Below are 14,663 nucleotides of genomic sequence, written 5' to 3'. Positions count from 1 at the left end.
TATGAGCTCCTTTGCCTTCTTGTAATTCTCTACGGGACTGTTGGAGCTCAGATTAAATCAGCAAGCGCTGGTCGACTACCAGTAGCTGTGCAATAACAAGGTCATTCTGGCCCATGGTAAATCGTAAGGGATTCAGGGAACTTTTTGCTCTGGGCTTCTTGGAGCGTTTCTACACGGCAGAAACAAACCATGCAGTCACCTACTTGGAGCGGAACCGCCTTCTAGGAACATCAAGAGGTCCTTCCATAACTAGGTTGATAACATCACACAATACGGCGACCAGACTCCGGACGCAAGTCACAGCCGACAAGCACTGACCGCCATTCGCAGTGGAGCCATCAACACCTTCATCGACGCTCTTTCAGTGAATGGCGTACTTGGAGTCAAACAAGCGAGAAACGAGAGTGCCCTTTGCCTCAACTTCGTTCTGGATATGGCAGCAGGTTAAACTCCAATCCATCCAGAATAGACCTCGACAAAACCAATATATGTGCTACGTGCTATGAGTCTCCGCATGACACAGGCCACCTCTTTGCTTTCCCCGTTCAACTCCACCCATCTGATACCCCTATCTCTTTGGTCCGACCCCGTCGAAACAGCACGTTTTTTGAGCCTTGCGTTGGATGACACCGACGACAACGTAGCTACTCCTTAACATCCTAATGGGGATTATGCATCAACAACAGACAATGAGCTGTGCGAGATATACGATGGCAGTAACACAGTTCGGCGAATTAAGAGACAGCGGCTACGATGGCTAGGTTATGCCGCCCGAATGAATGAAAACACGCCAGCTCTTAAAGTATTCGATGCAGTACCCGTCAGAGAAAGCAGAGGAAGAGGAAGACCTTCACTCCGTTAAAGAGATCAAGTGGAGAAGGACCTGGCTATACTTGGAATATCCAATTGGCGCCAAACAGCGAAAAGAAAGAAGGACTGGCGCGCTGTTATAAACTGAGCAATAACCGCGTCTATGCCAATAAAGAAAAAAAGAAGGTCGGATCAATGAAGGTCTGCAATCTTCTGCCTTCTGGTTATTAAACTCCTTATTATGCCCATGCTGATTGGGATACACCAAGAGTGCCACACATTCCTTTCAATGCAATCCAAATTCACTGGAATAATAACTCTCATAAGAACTTTAACTACAATTTCTGTCTTGTTTTACGAGCTCTTTAAGTAGATCTATGAATACTCTCTCCCCTCTCATCATTTACACAGTATCAAAGTCGCCTAGACACGCACTAAATAACACAGCAATTCTACTTATATTTTTTCAAGCTAAGTATACCTGATAAATACTATTTTATAAGCAACAAAAACAAGTAGATAATATCATATATAGTTATCAATTCCATAAGTATGCTTTTCATTAACAGCCTTCGCATAAAAGAGCACAACTTCTATAACACAGGTATATATCACCTCGACGGTAAAACAGAAACTGCAAAAAGATCGCATAAATATTAATGTTTTCCAGTGCGCTGTAGTGCAAGCGGGAGAAATTTATACTTGCACAGCTCATTAACGCACAAAACACATCGTTTACAACGCAACAACAAAGACAACAAAGCCACAAAAATATGAATCACGATTACACAAGCAACCAGGCGAGGTGTTAAGTGCCGCCGACTGCCACACACGCACCCGCCTGCACGCTGAAACTGCCGTACATTGATGCGCCGCCGACAATTTGCTATAATGATGATCACTCATACGCCCCGTCAGCCGTGGGCGATTGTAATTGAAAGCACAACAACACATGATGTGTGTGTACAAACGGACCAGCACGAGGGATTTCATATTTTTCCGCTTGCCCACACAATTACTTAAATGCGCCTGTAAGCAAACGAGTAAACACAGGGCGGCCCCTGCACAGAGCGGCATTTATATTTACAGAGGTGGCTGTATATACAATGTGGGGTATTTTTATATATATTCATATGTATGTACATATGTATGTATATATATATGTATGTATATATGTTCAGTTGTGTGAAAAATATGCGCCAATATTTATAGATTGTTGTTGCCAGCACGCGCAAGTAATTTCTATATTTATGAATATTTCAAATCCCAAGTGTGAAAAAGCAACAATCGGAAGCCAACCACACGACAACAACAATAATAGCCCCTATAGGCTACGTAAGGTTTTACGAACGTGTAGGTAGCGTAGCATTGAAAAAGAAAAGCTGAAAATCAGCAACGTATGTGCATCACTGAACCACCTGTTGCACACTGGATAAAGCCGTTGCTGGTGCCACATAACGGAAATACAAAAACAAACCGGTTACTGTGGAAATTGAGAAATTTTCAATATGCATACTTTAAATCAGCAGCACGTTGACTGCACACCAATAAGCGCACAGATACACATATACTAAAACATTAATAAAAAGAGTACCAAACAATTCCTTGCCACCTTAAGCTACCACTTAAGCTCGGCTCTTTATGCGAACGTGTAAATTACGTGCGATTAAATGCCAGCACAAGAACACTTCAAGTAGAAAGTTTTCACTTCAAAAAACTACAAAAAAAAACAAAAAAAAAAAACAAAGAAAAGGAAAAAAAATACGCCACCACAACCCTCTATAGGCCTGACTGACGACAAGCGCACCCAGCCAGTTCGACCTCTTCACATGCCACAAACAGGCATTTCTTAGCCACAACCTAACCGCCAGCCTCACTTGCTTCCCGCGTTCGCCGGCAAATCACAATCATTGCTAATTTCTTTTGTGTGTGTGTGTCTAACGCACACGTTCATTTTGCCTGAATTACCAATTCATTGGTCACACAGGTGAGCTGTAGCTTGGGCGGCCGCATGACCCTTTGTTGGCACACATGTATGCGACGATTTATTATCCGCACCGTGTTGGCCATTTCATACATTTTATGACCGACAATGAGCGGCAATCGTAGCAACGACCCTCGTCAAAAAGCTGACCAACTAAGATATCTGGCACTCCACACTCCGGGCACCACACAGCACTCTTCAGTAGAGCACTTTTCCAAGGTCTCGCCACACCTTCAAGTATAAACCCTCAGTGTGCGTAATGCGCACACCTCAATACTCGTTTATAGAAATAATTTTATATCTTTTTTCACGCATCCTTCTTATGCTCATGCAATGCAACCTGCTCCCAGTTGGCAGTTTTGGGTTTGTTTGTCAGTTGGTAAGTCTTGTGAGTGACCTTTGCTAACGATATGCGTGAAACGATTGCTTTTATTTTGGCGCGAGTTAGTTGGCCTAGAGACTACCATAAGCATATATTAAATAGCCGGGTGAATTCTTGAAATTTTATGCGTGACAAAGCCTATTAATTTAAGCAGATTTAGCTTGAGTATAATACCAATTTGTTTAGAACCACTTAGATTTTGCCCCACAAGTGGATGACATACATTTTATGCTGCAAATTCCAGTACATTGGACTACCACAATTTCATAGAAAAGCTCACATTTGCGCAAAAAATCAGAAAGTCTTAAGTATGGACCTTGTTATATTGATCAGTCTTCTCAGGAGACAAATTTTTTACCAGCAAAATCATTTGGCATAGACAGAAACAGCAAGAAATTAGTCGTTGCCAGCTGCAGACCACGGGACCACGGCCAGAAAATATTATCTAAGTGTACTGAGTTTGATGTCAAATACGCTTACAGACCAGACCCTCCAGACTCCAGCTGCTTTAACTTGCATGTCAGCCTGCTGGACCACTGTTAAACATTACTTCGCAGGACCAAGCTGAGTGAGAGAGAATGTAGTCCACGCACTCCGCTTCTCAGCTGCCGTTTTTTTTCATCCTCCGTTCTTGGATCGCTATTGCGGTTATCCTTTCTTATTAAGAATTTCTCAGCTGCCGTTTTTTTATCCTCCGTTCTTGGATCGCTATTGCGGCCCTCTCTTACATTTTAGCTCACATCAATTTCGATTTCAGCATCGGACTAATTATGTTACCAAACGTCATCCTTTGATTATCCGCACCGCGCTAGTTCTCTCCACTACATACTTATCTCGAGCAGGAGAAAAAGATATGATCCGCGTTTTCTTCGGCAATGCATACAGAAGGTACATTTTGTATAGTCATCGTGGCCAAATGTGTGGAGGTAGTCCCTGAAAAAACCATGGTCCGACAAGAACTGCGTCAGATAGAAGTTTGTCTCTCCGTTTGGCTCTCAACCCAAGCTGTTTCGTTCTTAATGAGCCTATGCCCCCACTTTCCCTTTTGTGTCACACTCCATTGCATTAGCCAGTCGTAGAGGTCCGCCTGTCTTTCTTTTTTTCCGTTCGTCAGATTGGAGAATGAAGTTAGCCATCTCCAGATGGCTACCGTTCAATAGGCTGGAGAAGTGTTCCCACCATAATGTGAGTGCGCTCTAAACATCAGCCACTACATCACCTCTTTGGGTTCTACAAGGGTATGCTCCGGTCTTAAAACCTTCCGTAAGTCGGCGCATCTCACGGATTTCGGCTTCTTTCTTTTTTGTTTACTCACTTCCATCTTCAACTCTAGATATCTATCCCACCCCACTCGTATTGTGGTCGCTAGCAACATTTCGAGTTAGGCTGTCCGTTTTCTCTCCACTGCGACAAGACAGTCCTCATCGACTTTTCTGAAAACCAATAGTTCCATTATACCAAGTTGCTGTTAGTGCTCTCAGAGTGCAGGAATGCTGTCTAACAAGTTGTTTTAGTCTAGGAGTCTTATATTTCAAAGATCATATTGCGTAACCTGATCGTTCATATCAACCTTGTCTAGGTACCTGACCACAGCGGAAAGGTCAAAGACTGTAAATTCGATTAGCTTGCAAGAAAGAGCCCCCTTACCTAAATCCATTTCCATTAGTCTGGAATGAACAGGTATTGTATGTATTCGTGCACTCAGCCGTTAGATCAAGAAGCCTTTCGCAAGCTCAGCATACAAGTTGTTTTAGTCTAGGAGTCTTATATTTCAAAGATCATATTGCGTAACCTGATCGTTCATATCAACCTTGTCTGGGTACCTGACCACAGCGGAATGGTCGGAAACTGTAAACTCGATGAGCTTGCAAGAAAGAGCCCCCTTACCTAAATCCCATTAGTCTGTATTCGTGTACTCAGCCGTTAGATCAAGAAGCCTTGGGGAAGCTCAGCATACAAGTTGTTTTAGTCTAGGAGTCTTATATTTCAAAGATCATATTGCGTAACCTGATCGTTCATATCAACCTTGTCTGGGTACCTGACCACAGCGGAATGGTCGGAAACTGTAAACTCGATGAGCTTGCAAGAAAGAGCCCCCTTACCTAAATCCCATTAGTCTGTATTCGTGCACTCAGCCGTTAGATCAAGAAGCCTTTCGCAAGCTCAGCATACAAGTTGTTTTAGTCTAGGAGTCTTATATTTCAAAGATCATATTGCGTAACCTGATCGTTCATATCAACCTTGTCTGGGTACCTGACCACAGCGGAATGGTCGGAAACTGTAAACTCGATGAGCTTGCAAGAAAGAGCCCCCTTACCTAAATCCCATTAGTCTGTATTCGTGTACTCAGCCGTTAGATCAAGAAGCCTTGGGGAAGCTCAGCATGCGTTGGTGAGTGGTTTGAAAGCAGTGGAACGTCAAAAGTCTATTGATACCAGGCAGAAAGGTTCATATAGCCGCGATGATAGGCGTCCTAACTGGAACTGTCACATTGGAACTCAAGCTGCAAGACTGAAGATTTTGGAGGACGCGACTTGTAAACGTCTCAGAGACAAAAATTAGATAAACATAACTAGACTCTTTCTCCTCCAATATCCATCTTTCGCTCGCTTGAAGCATTTTGGTTGTCACACTTTCTACGAACTCGGCGAAATGGTTGGAGTAGATACTAACCCGCTGAATAACTTTGTGGCTGGCTCTGTGACGGTCTTTTTAATTCGTTCCTAGGAGCTCGGAACATCACAACGGACTGACGTCTCTAACTATCCAAGTGGAACTATTCGTGTCCTCTCGAAAAATCAACCGATTTACCTAACTCAACCTGTATAAGCTGGCATTTGAGCTTTTACGTTTAGACATCGGATCTCCTATTACATTCCTTAAAAAGGAGCTTTTACCACAAAAAATAGTCCACATTTTCTAACTAGCTTTTGGTTAAAGTTTTCTGCTTAGGTGACAAGAAACACACACATTCGCAGGGAAGTTAAAACTTTATATTTGCAAGCACTTACTTTTGTTTTTAGTTCTCAGCATATCTGTATGTATTTACGTGCAGGCACAAGTATGTACTTGGGAATATTTGCCTACATTCATTATTTGCGGCCACACATCCAATTTCTTTCGTCATGCCATTGTTGCTTTTGCATCCGTTTATAGAATGTGTGCTGCTTTTTGTTGGTCCATCCCTTGTGTTTATCCACATCAGTTGGCCACTTTAGTTACTCGTAACTTTCTGGCAACTGCCAACTTACATTTCTTTTACCTGAAAAAGGCTCGTAATTCTTCGAAGTGTGCTCAAACACATTTCACCTCTCGACATTCCTCTTGCTCGGTTACTGTCTATTTGTTGCTGCGAATTCCGTTGTGGCTATGCTTACGATCCTTTGTTTAACAAATAGTATGTGAGCTCATCCATACGTCCATACATTCTCATACATATGTATGTCTAAACGTAAGCATATACGTAGCTATGTACTTAGGAGGCTGTTGGATAGCATAGACGAAACTTGCAGGAAAAAATTAAGCGCTACAGCAACAATAAATCATAAGTGATAACGATAAAAGCCCTCTTATATACACACCTTGACAACGCTTTCTAACCGACGCAGAAACTTGACTCCAAGTCATTCACTACAAGGAGTATTCCAAGCAAAGCTTCAAGGAAATGCTTGACTAATAGGATTTGAAATGGATTAGTTAGGAGGCAAAGCAAACAGGAGGATAAAGTCTCGATTTCCTAAGGGGTCATAATTGCGTGTGAATATGTGTACGAGCTTGTCGAAGCGGATGTGTGAATATCTACCATTGTTGACTACTTCTTTCTCTACTACTAAGCCAGTGCGCTTAGCCTTCATGCAGAGCAAGTACCTGATAACGCTAGGAATTTAGGAAGAGACGGGCGGAGCAAGTCAAATTCGGTCAGAAAAGTTTTGTTAGGTGTCTGGGGGACTCGCAAGGAAATATGTAACTATCATGAAACAATCGCTCAGTTTAAGAGATAGAGGAAGTGTGCTTAGTTTCTCTTTCTTTATTGGCGTAGACACCGCCTACGCGGTTATCGTAGAGTTTACAACAGCGCACCAGTCATTCTTTCTTTGCACTGTTTGGCGCCAATTGGAAAATCCAAGTGTAGCCAGGTCCTTCTCCAACCGGTCTTTGCAACAAAATGGAAGTATTTTTCTTCCACTGGTTCCCCCGGCAGGTACTGCGTCGAATACCTTCAGAACTGAAGTGTTTCCATTTATTCAGACGACATGACCTAGCCAGCGTAGCCGCTGTCTCTTAATTCACTGAACTATGTCACTGCCATCGTATATCTCGCATAGTTCATCGTTCCATCGACTGCGATATTCGTCTTTGTCAATCTTCCGCTTTTTTCTCAAAAACTCGTAACGCCGGCTCATCAGCTATTATCATCGTCCATATAGTCCATATAGCAGGACAGGGATAATGAATGACTTGTCTTTGTTCTTCAAGTGTCTTCAAAGTCGGAAGTAGCACCCTTTTGGCAAGTGTTATTCTGCGTTGGATTTAATGCTGCTTCCATGATAGACGAAATTATCTACGACTTCGAATTGGATCCGATTAGCGAATGCGACGACTGTTTATTTAATCACAGAAGAGATTTCGTCTTGCACTCATTCACTTCCAGACTCATTTGCTTTGCTTTAGCAAAAGGGGGGTCTCTCATTCGAAGCTGATTGTTCCTTGTATTGCGGGTGTTTTTTTACGAGGCGGATCTCAAATCCAGCGCACAACCCTGAGGAGAGATCTTTGCCCTCTCACTTTAGCTCGTTTTTAAACGGATATTTTTTGCCTACTTAGACGATATTTGTTCTAATACCGGAAGTCATGAGCTGCTTGAGCCATATATAAAATAATCTTTCTGGCCACTCCCAAGTGAATGGAGCTCAAAGAACTTTCCTCACTTACGTGAACTAACATGGCTAAATCATCCACCAATACTTCGTTTAATCTAGTCAAATAAATAGGCTTCCAAAACTACTGTGTTAATGATTGTAATGTTTTCCCACGCCGGGTTTAATTACCAGATAGATTGACTCTTTCTTCTTGCGATTGCAGGGCAATCCAGGAGTAGTGGAGCAGAAACCTAGTTAATCTTTGCAAGCCTGATATGACCTGTATGAAATCTCACAAGTTACCTTAATTTGTTTCCGGAAAGAGCGAATCGTTTCGTATCGAACTCTCCAAGAAACATCCTCGCCTATCGAAGCCCGGCATTTGTTGGTAGCGACGTTTTCTATTGGTATTTTATATTTTCCGCAGCACCTCTCATAAAGTGTAGGGAACACAGCAAAGACAGCTTCTTTCACCAGGAGATCGACTAGCTCATTTCCATTGATGTCTCTCTGCCCAATAGTAGGATATTACTTTCAGTGGCAACCAACATTTTTATTCACTGCAGTATCATTGTTGTTTTGATTTTAACGAACAAGATTGCCTGATTGCCCGTAATTATTTGTCTCAAGAAACACCTCTGCACATCTGCTAATGGCCTCAGCTTGGCAAGTGTTGAAAAATGCTTAGAAACCTGACAGTGGTGTGATACGTGGTCCCACTGTACCAGCCCCAATAGACCCTAGGTCACGATGCAATCTACATTTACTTATCTAATACCAGTCCCAATTCCATCCACTGTTTCACGTCTATATACCATTACACTCCTACGAAGGTACTCCTCAAAGATGGAGTCCTGCCATGCATTTTTGTTTCCCAGTGAGAATTTGAATCCTTTTTCAAAGTAAATTCGTTCGATAATGTTGTCTCTAAGAATAAAAGCCAAAGATAGATTCTCTCCAATTCTTACCATAACCTACTGACAGCTTGGCTAAAATAGACTATTTTGCTGTCTTCTCTACAATGAGGTAGCAACAAGTGTAGTATACCTGGCTTGTAGCCCCAGGTTCTACCAGAAAGTAGTTTGCACACCATTACGGCTCTGTTGGTTTCACATTCGTGGAGTCCACATGCCTTTTTCCACCTAAGTTTTGAATATAGTACCATCTCTGTACATTTTATATCATCAACCCAAACCACTTTCAGCCAATTGAGCATGAGGACTCTCAAGGTTGGAAAAATTCTCCTTCTTGTGAAAAGAATAACAGCCCTTTTGATGAGTTTCAGTGAAGTCTAATGTTTACGCACCATCTTTTTGATTTTGCTAGGATCTTTGAATGATGTCACATAAGGTGTTCTCAAACTCAATGTTATCGACATAGCCTTGACACTGTACTTGGAAGAATCCATGACACTCCTTCATTCTAATTTGTTGGAGAAAATTTTTAACCAATAACTTTAATGTTAATTATTTCTACCACATGAATACACTAATTCATACACACAATACAAATATAACAACAATAGCCTGAAAATGCTCTACATGCATTCCAATTAAAACAAAAGCAACAATTAAATGGCATTCTTTACCGCAAAACCCGCAAAAGCGTGGAAACCCAATTGTGCTCGGATGGATTGTTGTTATTGCCTTTATTTTAATTGTATGGCGTAATTATTGTTATTGGTTTTGTAATTGTATGTATGTAATGAAAATAACCCAGTCAGAAATTGAGGAATATGTGATATAATTGGCAAACAAGTTTGTATGTAAAATAGGCTGGCTTCGATTCGCCAAACGTTGGAGAGTAGTGAATCCAATAAGCTATATTCGTTATAATAATATTCGAATACAATTAAATTCCGTTTTATTTGTACCCTACAAAAATATCAAAAAATTTTTTCTGGTTTACAAAGTTAAAGCTCAAGCCCAGTCCCGAAGAAAACTTCATCAAAAGTCTTTACTTAAAACATTTTTTTACCCCTGTATGTTAAGTTTGCCACGAAGTTTTTAACACCCAGAGGGAAACGTTGGAGACCCCTTAGAACTAAGTCGATCTAACAATGTCCGGCTGTCTATCCGCTCGTCTGTATATTCCCTCAGATTTGCCGGAACCGCTGATATTAGATCACTATAACATAGAACTGTCATACAAACTGAACGATCCGAATCAGGTGATTTCATGGAAAACTTTTCTAACTGAAGAGATTTCTTCACTAAATTTGGCATAGAATATTGTCTACAACAAAGATGCAGTGTCTGAAGAAATTGTTCAAATCAGTTCATTATAACATATAACCGATGATCCAAGTAGAGGGACTTTTTTTAATAACCTTTTTTTGGTAGGTACAGCATGAGTCGTGTCAATCTGTCAGGTTATTTTTGTTCAGTATTTTTTTTCATTTCATCATAGAAAGATTTAGGACTGAACAACGTCTACAAATAGTTCAACGTTCTTACTAAAATTCACGTTCTGTAAAGAATATGCTCCGCGCTCTTCGCTCCACTTATGGTCTACATAATCGGCATACTAAGCGTACTATTCGTAACACCATCCATCTTGAGACCCAGCATTCATTATTGGATAACATTCGACAGAATAGACCACGTTCAGCACGCATTAAAGAAAATATATCAGCCGTACCTGAGATCGCTCCGCTCTGTGGCAGCTTGAAGAGTTCTAAGATGATCCGGATCGGAAGAACCATTTTCAAATTTTGTTCGTCAATGAGGCCCATCTCTGTCTGATTGGATGTGTAAATAAACAAAATTGCCACATTTGGGACGAAGAAAAACCTGAAGAGATTCAAGAGCTGTGATTTCATTAAGAAAAAATGGTTTGGTGTGGTTTGTGGTCCGGTCCATATTTCTCCAAAAATTATGTAGGTGAGAACATAACCGTCAATGGGGTCCGTTGTAGCGCCATGATAATCGACTACTTGATGCCAGCAATTGAAGATCCTAACTTCAACCAGACGACGTCACTTGCCATCAAACCATGTATTTATTGAGAGAATACTTCGGTGAGCAGATAACTTCACGTTTTGGACCGGTCGATTGGCTACTAAGATCGTGTGATATCACACCGTTAGACTTTTTCCTTGACCTTGGCGCAAAACATCAAGCGTGGCACTCGCTAGTTACCAGTCGAAATGCTGAAACGAGTCATTGAAAAGTGGACGCAACGGATGGACCATCTGGAAATATTCTTTCGAATGATAATAAACATTCTCCATTAAATTTGAAGTTTCTGTGTTTTTTTTTAAATAGTAGGGAACCTCGAAATGGATCACACTTTATATTTAGATGAACATGACGAGCTCGAGTCGATCTAGCCATGTCCGGCTGAATATAGAGTACGAACTAGTCTCTCAGTTTCTGAGATGCTGATCTATTTTTTTTTTTGGAACCACCAATATCGGATCACTATTATCTAAGACTTATAGCCTGGCCGTTCACATTCCTTGAAAGGGATCTTTATCACATATTTTCGGTGTAACCGAAGTTAAAGTTTACTCAACAATTCATCAATTGAATTTGAACGTTTAATTAAATGTTCCATACTGGCCGCCTAATTTAACTTGCAATCTGGAAAACTTAATTTTCGCACAGTTGTGCAAACAATCAATTTTAAAATAGCAACTACAACAACAGCGGCAGCGTTGCAAGATTTACTCTCAAATCTGAATGGAAAATAAATTATCGCCTGCAAATAGGCACGAACACATACTCACATATCAAACATAATTCGGATGTATTAAGCAGTTGTTTAAATATATAGACATTTATGTACATACAGTGACTCACAAAATTGATCACGCTTCAGTTGAATAGCCATTTCTTTTTTCATTCACATTTACATATGCAGTCAAACACAAATCGGAATTACTGCTCGCAGCAAAACTGCAGATTTGTCCGTAAAAAATGGAGCAAGTCTTAAGAGATTGCTTAGCTCAGGTCAGGAACGGAATGTTTAGGAGCATAAGACGTGGCAAATGCGAAAATGTTTTGGAAATATGCTATAGTCTAGAAAAAAATACTGATTTAAAAGTTTCTGCAGAGGTCATTCTCAAGACATTACGAAATGCTGTTCTAAAAGGCTGTACAAAAGACAAGAAACCCTTACTTACTGGGAGACAGAGGAAGTTACACCCAACTTTTATCAAAAAAATACAAAGAAGGGCGGACGACACCAAAATAAATCGTTTAAGAACGGATTGGCGCGAAAAGACCTGAAGAAGCAAAGGTGCGAAACTAAAGGCACACCTCGTTGCCTACGTTGAAGTTTGAAGGAAGCTCCATTATGGTTTGGGGATGCATGACGACCAATGGTGATTGTAGGTTAACGTGAATCGAAGAACGAATAACGGCAGAGTATTATATTGAGATGCACAGTCATTTGTTTGACTTTGTATGAGACTTAGCTGAATATGGGTCGGAGATTGTCTTCCAACAGGATAATGATCTGAGGCACTCAGCTAAGGTAACTCGCAAATGACTCCAAGACAACTATATTAGAACCCTAGATTTGCCTCCGCAATCTTCGGACCACTCGAACAGCTGTGGAATTTATTAGAAAAAATCGGTCGCAGTCGCAATCGCCTCATTGATACCGTGATCAATTTCCAAGGTCACTGTACATATACACATGTTGATTAAAAATGTTCTTTTAATAATGAAATAAACGATGTTATCGATACAACCATACTTTTGGAAGGGAAATAGTTTGATGTTTTGTTTCCGTACTGATGAGAGGTGGTAAGGAAAGTTAGGATATGCCACATATACCAAAAGCGGATCAAACCCCTGATACATAGTTCAAGGGATTTCAAAACAATGAGTTTTTCCTCATTCCTCTCCAAAAAAATGGAAAGATGAACAGAAATACACATAAGAAACATATTAATTCCAGAAAAACTAGCAGTTCGTTCGCATGAATATTCTAAACAAAAATCCACAGAAACAGTACCAAACTCAGTGGTATCAGATATCCGAAAAATTTCTGGAGGTAAAAATATACGCCCTTGTAGCTTTCGTTGACATAATGTGAAACCCAAACTCCACGCAGCAGATGTAAGTCCGATTATGACAGACGGTATTTTAGTACAGTGGTCAATAATTGAAAAAATACTCGGTAAAGCGTATGAAAACTATACAAAAAGCAGTTGATATATTTATCAGTGGAGCTCTTAGATCAACGCTAGGTCAGGCACAAAGCAGACTTATTTTGTAAACAACTGGCAGCAAAGTAAGCTCTTAGACTGAATGAATACTCTCATTTAGTATCCTGCAGAAAAAGCCAATTTATGATGCTTAGTTCTCGTTTCTAACCAAGACCACGGATTTTCGAAATCGAATGGGAGAGAAGTACACAAGGAAACATGGATAAGCATACAGTTGGGTCCAAACTAGATATAGTAATGTACGAAGTAGTGTCTTTTTAGCAAAATTAGAAACCAGAATCACAGCGAAAAAGCACTATCTCATGGACAGAACTAGGAGCACCAAACAACGACTATTGTAGAAGTTGTCAAGAGGTAGGAGAAGAAGAGACTAAAAAGCATCTTCTTTTCCTTTGTATAGGAAAAGAATCCCAACTATCGGTTAAGGATTTCTTGACAAAGTTTCTTCAAATTTAATGAGAAATAGTTATTATTGTTCGAAATAACATTCTCTGGCATTTATTTTTTGAAGATTATCTCTTTCAAATGAAGCGGGATTGTACGCATAGACTTTAGAATTTACACATCCCTACAGGAAAAAGTCTAACGGTCCGATATTACACAATTTTGGTGGCCAATCGAACGACCCAAAACGTGAAATATCTGTTCACCGAAAGGGTGCTCTCAGTAAATCCAGAAATGGCCTTCATCGGTGAACAAAATTTGACGAAAACTTTGGATCTTCTGGGTTCGTTTCATACGTCAGTCTGAGTTGCTGCGAACGGCGCCGAATCGACTTTTCGCAGTTTTCGTGCACACTCTCAGCAACGGCTGCTATATCAGTTATCAGTCTATTCGGTCGAATATTAACCAATAATGAAAGTTGTGAATTCAAGGCTGAGTAGACCGATTATGTTGACCATAAGTTGAGCGAAGCACGCAAAATTTTACAGAACGTTAATCTTCGTAATAAAGTTGAACGATTTGTAAAAAGCTTCTTTTGAGCTTTTACATGTGTTGAAGAGCTTTTATGCTTTTACACGAACAAGGTAGGCCAGGTCGTACTACATCGGATTGCAAACGCTAATTAGACTCTCAGTCAATCGAAAACGAAATAATATCTTTAAGAAATTTGTGGCGGTTTTCTCGGGTGAAAGCTTTGTGAAAATGCCTGATCGAATACAGTTATTACGAGTATTGCTGTTACTGGCAAGGTTATTTCAGGATGAAAAGAAAAAATGTAACGAAAACAAGATTGCAAGAGGAGAGTCGCACTTTTTACGATTTTGAAAATATTTTTCAAAACGTCTAAAGGATGCTAAACTCGATTTGAATTTGTGAGTCACATTCTACTTTATTTTTTCACATTCTTCTCACTTTTTTACATTATTCTCAAATGCGTAAGAATTTCCATCAAAAATTTACATTTTATTAAATGCCAGCGTAGAGGACAGCGAAAAGAGCGGACAA

The 14,663-nt window shown here is 40.4% G+C and overlaps 1 protein-coding gene across 2 annotated transcripts in view; it reads left to right on the top strand.

The window, feature by feature from the left end:
* LOC105224716 (uncharacterized) overlaps window positions 1–14,663 on the top strand; it is a 94,225-nt gene that overhangs the window by 77,196 nt on the left and 2,366 nt on the right. The window lies entirely within an intron of this gene.

The sequence above is a fragment of the Bactrocera dorsalis genome, chromosome 3, assembly GCF_023373825.1.
Source record: "Bactrocera dorsalis isolate Fly_Bdor chromosome 3, ASM2337382v1, whole genome shotgun sequence".
NCBI lineage: Eukaryota > Metazoa > Arthropoda > Insecta > Diptera > Tephritidae > Bactrocera > Bactrocera dorsalis.
Note: the sequence above shows the minus strand (reverse complement) of the source record. Positions and strands in the feature narration are given on the sequence as shown.